This window comes from Cavia porcellus, unplaced genomic scaffold (assembly GCF_034190915.1).
Source record: "Cavia porcellus strain 051 isolate PalLab524CR breed Dunkin Hartley unplaced genomic scaffold, mCavPor4.1 scaffold_1, whole genome shotgun sequence".
Taxonomy (NCBI): Eukaryota; Metazoa; Chordata; class Mammalia; order Rodentia; family Caviidae; genus Cavia; species Cavia porcellus.
The window spans coordinates 237,172,128-237,191,889 of NW_026947484.1; the positions used below are offsets into that span (position 1 = coordinate 237,172,128).

Here is a 19,762-nt window from a genome sequence, read left to right on the forward strand (position 1 = left end):
GGCAGGAAATGCCACACATGCTTCAAGTGACCACCAGACATGCGTGCATGGGCGTGTGAGCACACACACACATGCGCTGCTCACACAAGTTTTGCCTATTTGAAGAGCCATATTTAAACAAAGATTTCAAACCTGTTTTTGATGGTTGTGAAACCTGTTTTTAGAAGGAATAAATGTATTCACTGCATTATGAAACAGCTTGAGAAAACAAGATCTTACAATGTACACCATCTCTGTATTTAAATAGTTTCATTTCTATTCATGAGCTCCCTGATTAGATACAGGGAAAATATCATCAGTAAAATATGAATAATTCTGACAAATTAATAGTCGATTTTTTAAAAATGAAAATATGTGTAAGCATCTCATTCTCATTAGAGAAAGCTGCCACTGGGATACAGAATCACAGCCTGCCCAGCCACGGCCCAAAGCTCTCTTAAACCGCAAGCAGGCAGCAAGGGAAGTCCCAGCCGGGGGCTCCTGGGAGCCCTGGACACGGGAAGGGCAGTGCTGTTTGTGAGTCCAGGCTGGGTCCCACATTTGCAGTGCTCCAGTTTGTGTCGGTCCACGAGGAGGACCAAGCCGCGAGATGTCAGAGCTGGGAAGGACTTTGGAGACTGTCTTGTCTGACTGCCCATTACTTCTTGGACTATTTCTACTGTTGCAGACGAGGGAGAGATGAAAGGGGTTCGCTTAAGGTTGCACACCGCGTCCCAGAGAGGTGGCTTTGGACTCAGGATCCAATTTTTGTTTTTTTCTATGAGCTGCACTGGAATGAAACACACCCAGCAGATAGCTGAGTGTCTGCATCGTGTCAGGGGCCGTGCTAGAGGACAGGCATGCTGGCCGGTGAGACACAGCCGCTGGCTCTGGGAGGCAGGATCGGCACAGAGGCAGAAGTGCTGAGCAAGCCATGCTTGCTTTGGATGAGACAGGCTGGTCTCCTCACCCCGTGACCTCCAGCATGCTACTTGATGTTTGGGAACCTCAGGTGATGCGTTTGTGAGAATGGGAGTCATTCCTACTTGTCAGGGTCACTACAAGGTACTCAAAGGGAAACCTCACCAGTCCAGCTCCTTGGAAGGCTGAGGCAGAAAGATCAAAATTCAAAGGCCAGCCAGGGCAACTTAGCAAGACCCTGTCTCCAAAACAAACAGGCTGAGGACATAGCTCAGTGAAAATATTTAACTGGCACATGTGAGGCCCTGGGTTCAACCTCTAGCACTGAAAAAAAAAAAAGTCATACTGTTTAGAGTTCTCTTGGTTTCATGAAGAGAACCTGTTTGCCCCACTCACACTACAGGAGGAACACTGTAAGGCCAAGGTGAGGCCCGCAGGAGCTCAGGCAAGAGGCAACAGAGGGGTTCGGGGCCAGCGGGGACAGCTCTGCCTCTGTTGCTTAGTGCATCCCTGCTCTTAGGCCGGACCTTTCTTTCTTCTGCCTTTAAATCCGACTTGAGACTCAGTCCTTTATACACAGAGACCCAGAATGGCCACTCAAGTCTTGCATCTGCATTGGCACAGGCTAAAGCGCCAGGCCCAGATGGACCGGCTGGTTCTCTTAGTTTCCTGCACGCATTCCAGAGGAGAGAAACAGAACTGCTCCAACTTATTTGTTAGGGGCACTTGGTCCTGTGTTGCTGGCCAGACAACCGAAGGGCACCCCTGAACTGAGGCGTCTGCCCCTAACACAGGGAGCTGAGGCTGAGTCGCACCTACTGCTGTCAGACGACAGGGTAGTACCGGGCAGGTGCAGATGACGAGGCTGGGGCAAGGTGGGCACCCAGTGATAACACAGGAGGCCTTCAAAGGCCCATTCCCTGTCCTGCACTGGACGTGTAGACAGCTCGGTGAGGAAGCAAAGGGAGGAGGTCAGGTGGGCGAGTCCAGAGAGGGCGATGAGAACAGCAGGCTGGGCAGAGGCGCCGTGGTGTGAAGGACCAGAATGTGTTGGTGCAGTGTGCCCTCAGCACCTGCCTGCACTTCAGCCCAAGGGACAAGGACACCAGCAGTGGGACTGGGGGCCACTGGGCAAGGTGGCCTGGAAGGGGCAGGAGGGGTAGGGAGACCTCAGTGATCATCAGGATAGAACTCATGAGCGCCTGCTGGACAAAGTCAAGAGCAGTGGAAACAGAGAGGAAGGATGCAGGAGGGATGACTAGGAGATGAAGGAGGCAGCAGGGAGGCTTAGGAGGTGGCCCAGAACCCGGATATGGGGTGCAGAGGGCTGGCAGGGAGGCTGGAGAGCTCCCGGGTGACTGGAGACTGGGGTGAGGGTGCAGCCATTCCTGGATTGGGGGGCAGCACAGAAGAGTGGGTCTGAGGACAGACAGGTGCAGAGAGGTCTTGTGGCACCTGAGGGGCATCCTGGTGCACATGCTGGACAGAACCCTGGGGACAGATCTGGGAGTCATCAGCTTAGAGGTGAGGGACGGGAGATCAATAGCACCTGGAGGGCTGGAGGTTGGTGAGGGATGAAAGAGGCAGCCGCCTGGGAATAAGAGGATTAGGAGCCCGCCTGACGGCCTGGCTGGTGGGCAGCTGTGCATACGGCGAGCTACCAACACTAAGGCTGGAGACCGGAGACTTTCCCAGCCCCCTCAGTCATGCATGGCTGTTTAGGGACCTGCCACCCCCTTCCTGGAGAGCCCTGGACTTCTGTCTTCTCCCGAGCAGCACGAAAGGCTGGCCGCAGAAACTCTTCCGGATTCCCCAGCCACACTGAAGTGCCTTCAGGAGAGACCGGTCCTTCTGAGCTCTTGGGCTGAGAAGAGATGGCTTGCCAGCTGTGGTTGCCTGTATATGCACCTGCAGCATGGAGGGGAGGGACTTTGGGGAGGCAGAGGAGAACTCTTTAGGCTACCAGGGTCATCTGTCCTATTGGAGCAACGGGCCCGCAGCACAGGAGGTGAAAGCTGTGGTTTTCCCAGGCACTGGGCCCTGGTTTTCACCCAGGCCTATGAAGGAGGAGGGCAGTGGAGGTTTCAGCAGGGATCCTGTGACCCAGCGGCTAGCTTGGGGGCTAGGCCAGGAACCCATGCATTTAACCAGCCCTGAGGGGAACATGGTGCACATCAGCATTAATATTGAATGACTGCCACTTGTTTACTTTCCGAAGTCCCAACTTCCCATAAATCCAAGTCAGAATCAATCATCTTTCATGGAAGGTATTAATGGCAATTCCATTATTTAAATCCAATCATCAATGCAGCCCCTCCCCCGCCCCTGTCCTGGAACCAAGACGTTGGCTGGGGATGATCCTTAGTGTTGAAGGAGGAGGAAGACGGGCTTTTGATCAAGTGATGGAAAAAAGGAAGTCAAATGACTTGCTTACATCTCAGTACTGCAGTTAGATAAGTGCTTAGGAAAAAGGGATTTGGTTTCTCTCCGTTTCGCCCATGGAGTGGGAAGGTTTTAATTCCACTGGCCTAGGACACATAAAAATTCTTCTCTTGCATTCATTACGCGCTGTCCGAGTGCTGTCAGGGCTGCTCAATGTCACTGCTTTTTTTAAACTCAGCTGCTGTGATCCATTGCTTCCCGATCACATTTTTTTTAAAAAAATTATGAACTCTTCCAGGAACTGGCTTCAATGCCTACAAAATAGCTAATCTTTAGCCGAAACAAGTGGGGGTTATTTGTTCCCAGAAGAAAAAAGACACAAAAACAAGACAGAAATTGTACGCTCTGGCAGAGGGAGAGGCCAACAGATATCTCCAAAGAAAACATGCACCTGCCTGGGTCCCCTTGTTCACCGTGGACCGCCTCCCCGAGACGCTCACTATGATGGAATGAAGTGTGGGGTGCAGAACCGATTCGCCATCAGCTGCTGCAGGATGAAAAGGTCCCACTGAAGCACTAGAACGCAAGTGTGCTTCTCAAACCCAAACACAGGGCCTGGAGAGATGCGAGTCTTATTATCACTAGAGAGGCCCTCCTTCCTGTTCCTCAGTTGCTCCCTCCTTCCACTAGGACTCAACAGCCCCTCTTCAGGAAGTGCCAGCCCCTAACCCTGTGCTGCTCTGTGCCCCCCACCCTGGTAGGGGGCTATGTCCTTCCTCTGGGCCACCTTCACCACGTGTTCCCCAGAGGAACCCTGCCATGGACACAGGGTCTCTTGGAATGGAGCCTTATCTCTTGCACTAACATGAAAGCTGTTCTCGTGGGAGGCTTCCTTGGGGACAGAATGAATAGGACAGGACTCCGAGGAGGCTTCAGCATGGCAGGAGGCAGCGAGGACTTCTGACTCACCCTGCCTCCAGAGGCAGCTGGGGACTAGCTGTTCTCCATTTCCAATCAAAACAAAACAAGGGAAAATGGGCTTAAATTGCAGCAAGGGAGATTTAGGTCAGATAGAAGAAAAGCCTGCAGGAGCCACCGGAACGGGGCCACGGGGAGTTGATGGAATTTCTTTCTCTTGGGATCTTTGGGAAGAGGCTTTAGTGTCAGGGATGATCCATCCCCAGGGCTTAGTGTTGAAGGAGGAAGGCAGGCAGCCTAGCACCAGCCCTACGTCTGCCATGGCTTCTCCTCCAGGAACATTGCTCAGCAGCCTGCAGCACCCTCTCTAAGCATAAGAAGGCACATGCGTCATTGCACACGCGTCATCCAGTACCCTTCCTCAAGACTGTCAGAGGTGTGACTGCTGTCTGTTATGGCCTGTGGAGATGCCACATTGTCTGCCTTGTGACAAAAGTCTTCTTCTTTCACTCATGGCTGGGACTTGGGAATGACATACCTCACCTTGCCTAAATAATAGTACAATCCTGTCAATCTGCCCCCAACAAAGGCCTGCAAACTCCCTGCAAAGAGCAGGAGTAAGTGGCCTGGCGATAGGTGTTCCCTGACCTCGGGCCTGCAGAGCAAGACCTTGTATATGTTTTGGAATGTGGCTCCCTCTTCTCTGGAACAAGAGGAGTGGATGGCTGCATGTTAGTAAGCAGAATCCCAAGGCAATTCCTAGGAGTGGCCAAGGTCAGGGGCACTGCCAAGCCTGGGGGCAGATTTGTAGCTGCCTGGAGCCCGGCTGTGGGGCTTCCTAGATGTAATTTTGTGTAGGCCACATCCCCTCCCCCCCATTTCCTCGCCCGCACTTGGTATCACTCCTCCTTTCATTTGCCATGTCTTATTGTGTTCTCTGAAGTCCCCTGCAGTCCCCCCTGGAGCCAGGCAAGATAAGAACCAGAGAACAGAAGCTCCATGTGCTTCCCAGGCTGAGCCAGCCCCTGCCCCTGCCCAGCCTGGCCTCCCCGTTCCCCAGCCCCAGGAGCAGCTCTGTCCTTGGAGCCTCATGATGGGAACCGGAAGCCAGCTCTGCCAAGAGCCCTCCAGGACCGTGCAGTGGAGGGAGCCATGACAGATTCCCAGCCTCTGGGGACGCTGGCAGTGGCTAGAGGTGGTCACCAGAGTGCTGCTCGTGCAAGACAAGGGCTGGCTGGGCCCCTTCTCTGCTGTCCTGTTCTGCTGCCCTGAGCCACACACCCAGCAGTGGGCAGAGCTGGCTGCCAGCAGGCAGCAGATGCCCCAGAGTGGATCTCCCTCCATGCTGAAAACAAGGGGGCAGGCCAGAGCAGGAGAAATATTATTGTGGAAGTGTGATGTGTAAGCTGGGGGCCAGCACTTCCCTTCAGATGGGAGGAGGAGAAGGGAGAGCTCCAGTTGTTTCAAGCAATAAGAAACAGCAGTGGCCCATTTTCCTGGATTTGCTCTGGCAAGTCCAGACCACCCTGCTGGCTGCTGGAGGGGGAGTTAAAAGGCCAAAAGGGGCCTTATCCATGGTTTACTGTGGTCACTGAGAAATGAGTATGCATGGGAACCACTGTGGTCATTGCTACCACGTAGGCTGGCCGCAGAGGTTTGTGGAACATTCCAGACGTGTGACAATTACAGGGCCCAGCATCCAGTAACCCCTCCCTGTTCCTTAGGGCTCCCCACCCTGTGCAGCTCTGGCTGCCAGAGAAGGGTAATGGGGACTTTTCGTGACTCTAGGCCTTGGGGACGCTGGGGACAGTATGGATGCTGACCACATCTAGTGTCCTCCAGGAGGAGGACTGGGGACTCTGAGCAGTGAGGATGGGCCACCCTCCCAGTCTCCTCCAGCCTGGGGGCCTGGGGATAGTCCTCCAGGGTGGTCCTACAGGCAGAGCAGGTGCTGGCCTGAGGGCAGGGTTATGGCATGGGCAAAAGAGGAGGTGCTTGGTAAAGCTAGCTTAGTCCTGCACACCCAGCATGGCGCTCCTCTTGGGAGCATGGCCAGAGACCGGCAGAATTCGACAGGACTGTAAATTAAGGTTCAGTGTCCTGAAGACATCCCTTCCTGCCCTCCACCCGTGCCCTTGGCTTGGCCTCCAAACACCACTAATGAGCCTCACCACACGCCTGACTCTGCACCCAGCAAGGGAAGACTTTGGATCGAGGCCAGAGGGCGACCTGGCCTCCATGCTCACAATCGGTGGGGAGGCACAGGTCACACGGACCGGGGCTGGACAAGTGAGGATCAAGGTCAGAGCAGGAGAGAGTGCGACATTCTGGCCAAGCCTGCAGCAGCCTGAATTCCGGACCCAAGGCTTTCTAAAGAAATGTCAAGTGGCAAGTTCCCGAGTCCCTTTCAACCTCAGAGTGCTTTCTGCAGAGAGGGACAAGAGGATCTGCAGCCACAGGGTGGCAGGGAGGATGGGGAGAAGCTGTGTCCATACTGCTCAGCACAGCCCCAGGCACTGCTGGCCGTGGTCACAGACTCGCTCCGGCCTGGGCAGGGTGCCTGTGGGCGAGTGGGATAAGGAGGCTGCCCCCAGAGCCCAGGCCCAGCAGAGCTCTCAGGATGGGCTGAGCCGTCACCAGGGGTCAGCAGGGCGCTGCACCACCCCATTGGCCCTCACTCCTACCAAGCCTGATTCTAAATGGATTATTGTTTATTGGCGGCTTATCCCATCTCTCGGGTTATGAATTATTTACCAGATAATGACTTCATAATTGTTAATGAGAGATGCCCCAAGGACATGCTGACACACCTTCTGAAGCCACACTGCTAACTTGGTGGAGCCCCAGAACCTCCCATGTGGTCACATGCAGTGTCACTCCAATGGACAAAGCCTGATGGGACCTTGGGGATCAGCCAGGAATTCAACCCCTGTGATACAGATAAAGAGGACGGGACCCAGCCAAGGTCAGGGACATGCCTCCAGGTCTCAGGGCCAGTCAGTGGCTTCCTCGGACTGGGTTAAGCCCTCAAAGTAGCTTTCGGCACTGTGGGTCACACTGTGTGCTGAGCAGGTTTGGTTCCTGCAGGGAGTGTGGTGGGTGTTTGGAGATCTCCCTCTACGCAGGACAAGGGCCTCCAGGCCTTCTGTCACAGTGGCCTTTGGGGAACTGGGACACAGTACAGCCCAGGAACTGCCTGGTATGCTTGTGGAGGAGGTCACCTTTCTGAGTACAGAGACCTTGGGCTCCAGGGTCTGGGGAGGCTTGTCTTTCTTCTAAATCATGGGTGGTTTAAAGGAGAGCTCTGAGCTAGGTAGCTGGCATCCCCAAGGGGCAGGCGCCCTGGGAGAGAGCATGTCAGTGCACTGCCCACTGTCATGTGGTACTTGGCTGTGAGCTGGTCCGAGTACACGTGTATTAGACAGGTTAAATGAGCCGCTTCCAATCACTCGTCCACCCCAGAAACACCTGCAAGCCGTCTTTGTACTAGGCCTTGAGTGGGGACCCAGAGGCTGAGTCCCAGCCCTCGCTCTGAAGGGAGTCCTGTGGTGGGAGGGGCGGGGGGCGAGGGCCCGGGAGGGAGCACAGCAGGGCCAGGGCCCGGCTCTGCCTCTCCTTACCCCTCTTGTGGGCAGGGCTGAGCTGGCCCCAGAGCGCCCAGTGGTGAGAGCAGGACCGGCTGCACACTGCATAGCCATGGAACTGCACTGGCCCAAGAACTCTGCTAGGAGGGGGCTGGGGGAGCAGAGCCCTGGGGCAGCGCTGCGGCGAGGGGAGTTCTCTGCCGGGAGTGACCATGACCAGCAGGATTGGGAGGGGCTCTTCCCGGAGACGGGGCACACCTGGACTCCCTACTTCACAGGGGGATGCAAAAGTGGGCCAAGCAAACCTCCGAGTCCACCTGTAGGGAAGCAGAGGCTGCCCAGCTGGCATGGGCAGAGCTGCTCTATCTGATGCGTGCCCATCAGCAAGTACCTGGGCAAGACAGAGGACACTCCGAGTACATGCCAGAAAGCCTTCAATGGGTGCTAAGCGATGATCACACTGCTGATTCTGGGGTGGAGAGGCCGGGTACCCTTCTCTGTGCTGAGGCTCTCAGGCTGCCCGGGGTGGGGCTGCTTTGTTCACATCCCTGTGCATGGACTCCAGAATTGACCTCTGGAGAAGCTCCCTGTGTTTTCTCATTTCCCACATGCAGCACCTGCCTGGGTACCTGGGAGGGGTTAACTGTGACCGCCCACGCTGTTACTAGGGTACTCTGTAAAGGCAGAAATATGCTTTCAGTGATTTTTGTTGTTGTTGCTACCTTACAAACCAGACGCTTTTATCTAAATGAGTTGCTACAAATCAAAGGAAGGGCCCATGAGGGTTGCTAGGCTGCGTCTGTCTCACACAGTCGAGCTCCGACCTCCGGCTCGCTTACCAACCAGTACAAATACGCATCAGCCGCTGTAACAGATGAACCTCCGGCTGGACTGGACGAGAGGACACAGGAGCAGGCGGGGTGGTCTCCATGCCGTGATGGTGAAATTCTGTTGGCACTTCCTTCCGCGTAGGCTTTGGGAAGGGGCTGCTGTCCCATACGCACGGCAAACAGTCCCAGCATCAGAGTGGGTGCTGAGGACATTGTTGAGCAGACCGGTTGTCCTCCCACAGCGGGCTGTATCAAGTCTTCTTGTGTCATCACACCTTACTATAAGGACGTGCTTAGGGGATGGCCTTCCTACTCGCTTCTGGGACTCCTTGAAAGACTGGGCTTTTGTCTGAGGTCTCTGATTGGACCTGGGATAATGTTCATGTGGCTGCCAGTTAGTACTCGCAGGAACGGATGGATGAGTGTTGAGACACGCTTTTTGTCTCCTTTTGCTGGTTTTTCCTCAAGCAGCCTCTGTTTCTCCTGGTACTACCAGTGTCTGTCCCAGGAGGGGCAGAGGGAGAAATTTATGGGTGTAAGACCGAAGCCTGGAGCATTTTTGAGATGTTTTTGAATGTAAGTAAGTGAGATCATTTAGAGGGACAGAAGTCCACAAATTCAGGATCATGGTCACTTAAAATAATGTACCCGATCATTTCTGTGAGCAGGATGCCGGCAGGGCGGCTTCTAGCTTAGTCACTGATTTGTGCGAATTAGAAGGGGGTGCCCCTCCCTGGCAAAGCTCACGGAGCCTGGGCTGGGAGTCTTCCCCATATCTCCTTAATCAGGGGTCTTCACACGGGACACGAATCCACATCTGTGCCTGGCGCCTATGGCCACCGAGGCAGGTGCAAGGTAAGGAAGGAGACAAGCCACTTGGAAAATCAAACTATGCCACAAAAATAGACTCTGAGGCTTGGGGATAAGCTATTTCTAGCCCAGGTGCCAAACCAGATTCTGCAGTCAGAATGAACTGCTGCGTCACCTTCCCCGCGCCCCCTAGCACTCGCTGTCAGCAAAGCAGAGCTGCCCATGTGCACACTGTCCTGCCCCCTGCCTCCAGGATGGGGGAAGATCCACTCTGGGGCATCTGCTGCCTGCTGGCAGCCAGCTCTGCCCACTGCTGGATGTGTGGCTCAGGGCAGCAGAACAGAACAGCAGAGAAGGGGCCCAGCCAGCCCTTGTCTTGCAGGAGCAACACTCTGGTGACCACCTCTAGCCACTGCCAGCGTCCCCAGAGGCTGGGAACCTGTCATGGCTCCCTCCACTGCACGGTCCTGGAGGGCTGTTGGCAGAACTGGCTTCTGGTTCCCATCATGAGGCTCCAGGGACAGAGCTGCTCCTGGGGCTGGGGAACGGGGAGGCCAGGCTGGGCAGGGGCAGGGGCTGGGCTCAGCCTGGGAAGCACATGGAGCTTCTGTTCTCTGGTTCTTACCTTGCCTGGCTCCAGGGGGGACTGCAGGGGACTTCAGAGAACACAGTAAGACATGGTGAATGAAAGTAGGAGTGCTACCAAGTGTGGGCGAGGAAACGGGGCAGGGATGTGGCCTACACAAAATTACATCTAGGAAGCCCCACAGCCGGGCTCCAGGCAGCTACAAATCTTCCCCCAGGTTTGGCAGTGCCCCTGACCTTGTCTACCCCTGAGAATCCCCTGGAAGCTTCACAGAAATATGAATGCTTGGGCACCCTCCTGGCTTCTGATTTAATGGAACCAAGATGCAGCCTGGTTGGAGGATCCCTCACGTCTGCCTAGGTGATTCTGGTATGCAGCCCACACGGAGGGCCAATGTGTAGAGAAGTCAGAAGGGACACAGGAGAAGTGGATCCCTTCTAGTGCGATTCTCGGGTCTGGGAAATACTGACTGGGCCAGGGGTTTGGGAGAACAGGTGAAATCAGAGACACATCCACAAATCCTAACCAAGGTGCCACAGATGACGGGACCATCAAGAACTGTCACAGACTCATTCATGTCGGCCCAGCTCTGCGGTCCGCAGGGCTGCGGATAAGGGAACAGCCCACAGAGCTCATGGGAACTCACGCTGGTGGGGCTGCATGAACAGGGCCAGTAGCATGGCACAGTCACTGGCTGATCAGACCCAGTGGCAGATTTGAGGGTGTCTGACAGGACGCATGAGTCACCCAGGAATATTGCTTTGCTAAACCTCCTAACTTCTGTCTCAGTTCCTCGAGGCAGAAAACCCTGGCCTTGGTAACACTGAGTTGAGGAGAGGCTGAAGTCTGACAGCCAGTCCTGTGAGAGGGGCTCATTTGGAGCTCCTGGAGGAAGGTGCAGGGCCTCTAGATTTTAAAGTTTTCCAGGTGGCTCCCACGTGCACGGAGAGCCAAGCACTGCCGAGCCAAGTGGAAAGCTGGTCTCTAAATGTCCTTTCTCCCTTGGTCTCTCTTCTCTGGAGAGGCAGAAAGGTCAGCGTGGTTCCCATTTTACAGCTGAGGGCAAGGCTCCGGAGATTCTGTGGCCTTACACAACACTACAGGAAGGTGGTATTAGAAACCTGGGGACCTAGTGGGGATTTAGCTCAGCGGAATAGGCGCCTACCTGGTGAGCGTGAGATCATGAGTCCGATTCCTGATACAAAAAAACAAAAACTAAAACAAAAGTCCTGGGGACCTGCCTCCCCGCCTGTGGTCACCAGAGGGGAAACAATCCTCCCATTTTATGACAAGTGTGTGCAGGGATCAGGCCTGAAGAAGAGAAGAGAGCCCCTGTCCTCGAGCTGATGGTCAGGGAAGGAAGAGGAGGCCAGACGCACAGCCACGGGCGGCAGAGGTCAAGCATCCTTCGGAAAAGGCTCCAGGGAGAGGACAATAAAGCAGCCTTGTCTCAGACAGGCCGAGGCTGACAGAGTCGGACTGGCAGCAGATACACAGGGACGGGGGAGCTGCCTGCAGGACCAGGGACTGCTGAGGCAGGGGAAGAAGGGGACCCCAGAGAGATGGGAAGCTGCGGAAAGCGGGGAGCAGAAGCAGTGTCTCTCATAGTGGGAGGAAGAGGAGGAGCCGGGGTGTTTCAGCCCACAGAGCACGGTGGGGTGAGGCTCCACGCCATGAACTGGGAGCAGGCCATTTGCTAACGCAGAAGCGGATGGGGCATGGGGCCTTGGGGACATTTCTGTGGCAAGGAACAGAACACAGGGCAGGGAGTGGCCAGCAACCACAAAAGCTTGGGCCCTGCTGAAGGATGGTGCCCGGCCAGTGTAGTGGGCATTGGCACACAGCACTTCTGGGCTCGAGTGCCTGTGTACCTGGTGACAGAGCGGGCCATGCAGGGTGCCAGGGAGGACTCAGAAAGGTAACAACAGTTGAAGGACAATGAGTGGCCACATACACACAGTGTCCAGAGCAGCGCTGAGATGTCCGTGTGGCCCATCTTTGGGGTGGGAGCCAGAGGCCAAGAAGAGGTGGACAAGGAAGTGGCAGTGAGAGAGGGACAAGCTCTCAGTGAGACCTGGGAGCAGGCGAGCAAGGTGGGAAGGCAGGCCGAGGGCGGAAGTGCAGTCAGGGAGATCAAGGCGGGCGATGTGAGGCTGGGGTGAGCACGGACGCCGGGGACAGAGCACCAGGAATCATTCTAAGTCCTGTTAGCTCTGGAGACAGGGCCACATCCTCTGAGGTCAGAGTATTTTGTCTGCCGGGGCAGCAGCAAAGGACCTAGCTGGGCAGTACTGACATGGTTCCGCAGTTTCAGAGACTTCAGGGGAAGGAGGTGCTGCCCAGTGTGGCTTTTCAGCATCAAGAAGGCCAAGTGGGCCCGCAGCTCACTGCCCCTGCAGGGCAGGTATCAGATTTCACCCCTCCTCTCCCTTAGAGGACCTTCGTGGTTACCTGGGTAATTTTCATCAAACTTCTGAAGGCACACAGCCGTGTTTCACGCTCGGCTCCTGAACTGGCCTGTTCTGTATAGGGCACACAGTGCCCAGGGACTGGCCCTGTTTTCCCAGAGAGCTGGGAGCTTCTTCCATGGGTCACTGGAGCCACGCTGGACCAAAGCACCTCCTTTTCCTCTCAGGAACCAGTGGGAGTCCTTTCTGGGGGCCACGGACATGGGTGCCCTTAGGGTCAGCCCTGGCTCTGTACAGGGATGGGTTTCTTAGAAGCCCCGAAGGTGCTAGTGGGATTGTGGAGGGGGCACGATACAGAGATCCCTGATGTGATTCCTGCCCTCCAGGAGCTCACCAAGGGGCAGGAAAGGCACACACAAATTCCCAGCAGAGATACCATTCAGGGGCACTCAGAGACTGCCACCCACAGAAGGCATTCACTACCAGAGATGGCTGTGAGGTCACCAGCATGCTGATCCATGCTTGTCCAAGTTTGGGTAAATGAGAGCCATGTGCCACTCTGCATCAGTGGCAGAGCATAGAAACCCCCAAGGTAAGGGACATCACTTCCTGCCACACATGCAATTGCCAGTGTACAGGAGCAAAGCTGCCTTCTGGGAGCAGTGCCCCCTGGATCTCAGCCACTCCCTCTGCCCTGCCCCGTCCCTCTGGGAGTCAGGCAGGTGACGGTCACCAGACCCAGGCTGCACTGTCTCATCGTCACTCCCGTTCTCTGACTTGTCAGTCACAGAAGCGGACGGGTCCCAGGGTCTGAGATAACACAAAAGGACAGCTGCCCCTGTCAGTGCCACCATCAGGCTCATGCCAGCAGCCCAGCAGCTGGGCCAGGAACCCGTCCACCGTGCACCCTCCTCCGCTGTCCCCCCAGGGCTGCTGGGTGGCAGCGGGCCGGAGGCACAGCCGGGTGACAAGGGCTCCTTCATGTGGGCAGTTGACCCTGCCTGGAGCCTCCTCCCACTTCCAGCCAACAGCCAGGGCTTCCAGAGACTTAGAGCCACGTTTTCTTTTCTCTGGGCGAGGCTTCTGGGGTGGCAGGCCACTCTCAACCCCACTGTCTCCAAATCCAAGGAACAGGCTTTCTGATGTGCAGAGAATCTCCACACGTGGGAGCCTTCCTGGCCTGCTACACTGTTCCTGTTGTGGAGGGAAGCCAGGGTTAGCGCAGAAGCTGGACCGCAGTCAGACCACGAGCTCCTGGTTAGGGGACACCAGGGGCCTGCTGCCCAGCACGTGGCTTCTTGCGGCTGCCGGGGCCTGTCTCACCCTTAAGACTGCAGACTAAGGTTGGCCCATGGACTTCTAAAGGCCCAATGCGACGAGGAAGGAGAAGCTGGGCCAGCTCAGCCTCCACGTCCCAATTCCCCGTGCCCAGGCCCCACACTCTGACCTGCTGCAGCCCAGGGGCAGCCCTGCCGGAGCAGCAGAGGTGGTGAGAGTCTGCGTCACTAACAGCAGGCCCCCGCTTCTGTGGGCACATCCCCGGCCGGCTACTATGGATCAGAGAGTGGAGCGGCTCGGCTTCCTAAGAGTGAGCCACCTTCCCCTCAATCTTCGGGTGGCCTGATCCCGAGCGAAGAATCCAGAATCATAGTTTAACATTACGCCAGACCCGTGTAAGCTTAACCCGAGGAAGTAATCAAGTGACTACCAAAGTGCGTGAACCAAATGTCTGTGGTGGCGGCGGCATCTGTATAGTGAAATACTCAAACTGGGCTAGAAGTCCATCGATTAGGGCACCGGGTAAATTAGGTGGGTCCTAAATCCACATGATAGGAAGCCTTGAGAAATGGTGATATAGATTCCATTCACTGACATCAAACCATGCTTTACCACACTGCTGCACCAAAGTAACATTTCACCAAATAGTATATATGGTAGGGTCCCCTGTATGCGTACTTTATGCACATGCATAAGAAAAAGGCTGGAAAGAGACATTAAAATGGTTGTTTCTGGGGCATGTGACTATAAATCACTTATGTAATTTTAGTTTTTACTTTGGTGTTGGGATCAGACGTGGGGCCCTCCATATGCGAGGCAGAGGCTTTGCCAGTAACTAACACTCCGGCCCTTGGGGACCATTTTTTAAAATCTTTTTACAATGAACACATAATATTTTCATGGTATAGAATCATCTATTTTAATAGTTAAAGCGTTATAATGATTGTCATTAAAGAGCTTCCTGGTCTGCTAGCTGCAGGCCACTTCTGGGTCTAACCCCCAGGAAACCTAGCACTGGGGAGCCAGAAGAGAGGCTAATGGGGACCCAGTGACGGTACAAGTGGACCACTCGGCTGTGGGAAAAGTCTCAGCAGCAGGGAGGATCAGGGAGCAGCTCTCGCCCTGCTTCCCTAGTCCCGGAGAGTGAGAGGAGACAGCTGCTGCTCCAGGCCCAGGCCCAGGCTCCCAGTCCCCCAGGGCGGATGCCCAGCTGAACCTACCTTGCGCCGCCCGTCTCTGGCGAGTTCAGGATTCGTCCCCAGGATGCAAAAACTTCGATGGCCACTAACGCTTAGCAAAGTGCGAGCATCACGGGAAAGCCAGACAGTCTGGAAAGAAAAGTGAGAATGGTGGGCTTGCGGTGGGGAAAATATCTCTCTCTCTCTCTTTTTTTTTTTTTTTTGGTCAAAATATCTATTTTCAACTCCAGCATCTTAGATGCTACTCTAAATGGATTTGAGTCGCGGCCTCTGGTTTTCTCCAGACTCTGAGCAGCCTCCCGAGGACCATCTCATGCAGGGATGTGCAGACTCCGAGGAAACATGCTCAGATAACGGGCGCAGTGGGGAGCAGAGGACCCCGAGCTGCACAGGAGAGGTATCCCTGCTCCAGCTCCTCAATCTCGCCAGCACTAATCCCCACTGCCGAGCCAATAACGCTGAATCAGAGAGAACAATGGCATTGTCTTCCACCTAATCCAAACAAAGAAACTCCAGCGATGGGGAACAATAAGAAATTCAGGTCTCTAATCTAATGCTGAAAAGGACACAAACTCGAGAATTGCAAAAACAAATAATTACTGCTTTTAGACAACAGGAGAGAAGAGGAGGCAAAGGATGGGTTCCTTGGAGAGATTCTTTAAAAAAAAAAATATAGATTTCATACCTAGTAGAAAGAGGCTATCTATTACGGGGGCACGGCTATTTCTCATTTGCTCTTTCAAACTCAATATATGAGAAAGTCATCGCCATGACGGGAAATGCCATCCTTCCCTGCAAAGACTCGCGACTGTCATTACCTGGGAATCAATATATTTTTTAAATGGAATATATCATTATCAATTGATTTTCCTTTTTCTTCTTAGCACTCCAGGGTCCCAGGTAGCAGGGGAAAGCTTGCATGTGATAGGAAGGATTTGGACAGGTAAATAAGTTATTGTAAACTAATTTCACCTCATGGCCAACTTCCCTCTGACAGCATGATGGTCCTTCTCAGATCCTCTCTACCTAAGCTTTTTCATCTGCCACTGACAGAGACACCCTGAGAGCCTATCAAATAGTCATTTGAAAGCTGAAGGTGGCGAAAATATTATTTTTCCCAAGGACAGAGTGTTCTCTTTATGAGGCAAAGGAAGCCAAGGTCACCATTTAATTTTGACACAGAGCCAAAGTTGTGAATACATTTCCTCTACTGGGCCCATGTGACATGGACAGAAACATTGATCACTTTGGCCACAAGGTATTGGCCATACTCATGATTAGAAGATCAATGTATTTCTGGGAAGGAGCTTCCGTAGATATATGGCGGAGAAGAGGGAGGTTTAGAAGATGTGTGGTCAAGTCACTTTTAGGTTCTTGAGAAATTCATTCGTTTACTGTCTGTGTGTGAACTGAGTGCCTGCCGTGTCTTCAGCCATGTCCTAGGCATTGGGAACACAGAACAAATGAAATATGAAATATCCCTGCTGTCACGGAGCTCAGACCCTAGTGGGTAAGAACATATAAGAAACAATAAACTTAGGAAGAAGTGGACATTGGATGGTAGACCAGAAGGAGTAAATAGTAAGCGTGGTTTGTAGAGACAAAATGGAGCAGGGTAGGGGATGCATGTTGAGGGCTATGGTCTAAACAGAGTGGACGGAACGAGGAGTGGTCATGTGGGGCAGACGAGGGAGCCAGTGCAAATGCCTTGGGGGGAGGGAGGCATGATTCCAAGTTCCAGGACCAGCAAGGAGGCTCCTGGGCTGGACCAGGGAGATTCCAGAAGACGGAGCTGGAGGCTGTGGAGGGCCTTGTAGGCCACCGAAAGGTTTCTCACTGAGAACCCGAAGACGTCAGCCATTGTTAGAAGGGTCTCTCGGTCTCCTGAGACAACGCTTTCAGGTCAGGGTCAGGTTAATCTGCTTTCCTTCTTTTCAACCAAGATAGCTTGGCTGTCGGAGGAGCTAAAGCCCACATCCCAGGCTGCAACCAGGGTGCGCTGAGTGGACACAGCACAGGCCAGGCAGGAGCTGAGGGGGATGGAGGTGGGAGGGAGGGAGCGGCTGCGCACACCTGGCTCTGATGCCAGTGCCGGTGCCCCTGCGGTCCTGTGCTGCCACGGCCGCTCTGAGCATCGATGACTGAATCAGTTCCTAACAACACTAAACCCCAAGGGAAGGTGGGTTCTCTGGGATTACTTTTGCTTCACGTGCTGATGCGAAGGTCCTTGAAGACCCCGACAGGTAGGCTACTACTGGATGAGTGGGACACATCTGGTTTACCTAGGTCTCTCCCCACCCTCCCACCCTGTTCTGTGTCCTGGGATGCCCACTGCCTGGCAGGGAGGCATGCCTGGGGCTCTGGCCCCTCGAACTACTCGTTAGGGGCAACTCATAGGAGACCGGGACTGGTTCATCCCTTTATCCTCCCCCCGCTTCCTCCCTGTTGGGTCTCCATGAGCTGACTGTGTCCTTCCTATGGCCTGAAGGGGAAAGGCACTCCATGTGGCTTGCTCTCTATATTCCAGAGACAGGGAACACCCTTCCCTTGACCCTTCAGCTTCTAAGCAGTATTATCTCCATCCCCACTACTAGCCCTGCATACTGCACCATTATGGTTTCTTTATACTGGGCCTGCACTTTTGTAGCTGTTTCTTTTATTTAACTGTCTTCGAATTACACATTCAGGTGTGTCTATTTCTTTTCAAGACTCCTGTGTATCTATGTGCAGAGAGCTAAATCACAAGGCTTTGGAACCAGACAGATCAGCTCTAGAATGTTAACCACACTGTCACATGATTTTATGCTACTCGGTAAGGTATTTAAATTCTATGAACCCTTTTTTCCCACTTTTAGAACCATAGAAGCTGGTCCATGAGTCTTCTTAGTCCTCCTCAGCAACAATCACCCCCTTGAGTATCATTTAAATATGGCTGCCACCTACCCACAGAGCACCTGAGCCATGACACTTGGCCTCGCCAAGTAGAAATTCCTTTAAGACTTTCTATTTTTAGCTCCCTTTCAGCCTTAGCTTATATCTCAGTGTATTTGTTTATTTTCCCCATCTTTCCTTTCTTGCTCTTTCCCCTCTTGCCCAGCCTCTACTTAGATTGATCAGACTCCGGGCTGCGAACAGGCAGCATTGTAATATTTGGATCGCTGGTCCACATCTCCCATCGCACACTGGTGCTGAATGGATCCATGATTCATTAACTTGTCTCTGGAGATCTGTGTGCTACAGACAACACACCTAAACATCTCCCCCTTAATGAGAGTATACATGGTATGTAAAGTGATTTGAAATGAGTAGAAATCGGTTCCTAGCAATAATTTTATTTCCAAATTCACATTGTAAAACCTAAAATTTCTCGGGAAAATGAATCTCAGGGAGGAGAAATCACGGGGAGCTAGGTATGGCTTTTCAGCTCTTGCCGAGATGATAAGAATACCTCAAGACTGGGTTCCTGACACCTCTAGTCAAACCGATCCTCTCCTTCACTAATTTCACCATCATGGTAAACTTACATTCTTTTTTTTTTTTTTTTTTTAATTTTATTCAAAGTGGTGTAAGAACTACAAAAAAAAGTAAGAAATCACCAGTTAATAGATTACATATTATCATCTTAGAGATAGTTGCTCAAATCACAGTATCAAAGCATACAAAGTAGACATTCAAACAGTGAGACTGCAAACAGTTGTGTTCAATGATCCAACCAAAAACATTAATATGGTCAGCTATTTAACACCCCAAAACACACTTGCTGTTGTATCCTTTAGAGCTCTTTTTTTCCCTCTCTTTTTTACAACAAAATTTACACATTTTGGGTTTTATTACTCCTTAGTTCTTATTACTTTTTTGGGGGGGCGAGAATAAAGTCAAATATGGCAAAAAAAAGTTGTCAGTCAAAACCAAGGATAGACATAGCACATGATGTAAAACAGAGTACAAGGTTATCAACAATGTCTCTTGTTTCCTTAAAAAGAATTGTCTATCTCATTAGATATTATAAAGTTAGTAGATATTATAAAACAGTAGAGAACAAGACCAATAAAACTTAAGCATTGTAAACATTACAAGACTTCCAAAGGAGACAATAGTCAAACCAGAATGGGCATCTTAGTGAATCTTATTGCCTTCAAAGTAGTTGCCTATACCCTCAAACTTGATACTATCATACAGAATGGAACAGAGTCTAATCAGTCAAAACAAGATCGTGGGAGTATTACAGGACTTCAAAACAAGTTAATAGGAAATCAAAAAAAAGTTACTATTATATATCCTGCTAATTTTTAAATTTTTTCCCTTAATTAAAACAAACATAAGAAATAACTAAATAATTTTTTTAAAGAATAAGGGAGAGATTGAGATAAAACAGGACATAACAATATAACAATACAGGTCAAAGCATGACTGTTTCAGCAACCTAGTGCTTCACCACCAAATAACCCGACTTAATAGTAGTTACCATAGTGTCTGTCTTTTTCCTTGAAATATTTGAATAAAACTTCATATACTATAGCTTCAAATATTTCCATATCAAGAAGCCCAGAATAAAGCCTTTCCAATTAATAAGTGAAAACTTTATAAGGCTTCAAGGCCACATAATGGGGAATCATGATTACCACATATTTTTATATATAAACTTACATTGTTAAGCGAAACGAAGTTCGAAAGCCAAAGGACAGGAGACTCTATCTGAAAAGCACAGTGGGCAATCAGTCACTGCCAGTGAAAGGGTCTTCTGACCTTCATGTGCTCCAGGTCCCTGAGAGATGCTGATTGATCTGACAGGGCATCAAGACCAATATGGAAGCGACACCTCTGAATGGGCTGTTTGGGGTAAATGCTGGGAGAGCTTCAAAACAGA

At 52.4% G+C, this 19,762-nt stretch overlaps 1 protein-coding gene across 1 annotated transcript in view; it reads right to left on the reverse strand.

The window, feature by feature from the left end:
- Klhl29 (kelch like family member 29) overlaps positions 1-19,762 on the reverse strand; it is a 260,001-nt gene that overhangs the window by 175,996 nt on the left and 64,243 nt on the right. The window contains exon 2 of the mRNA XM_063231845.1: positions 14,917-15,024. The gene's annotated coding sequence lies outside the window, so the exon portion shown is untranslated. The remainder of the gene's footprint in view (positions 1-14,916; positions 15,025-19,762) is intronic.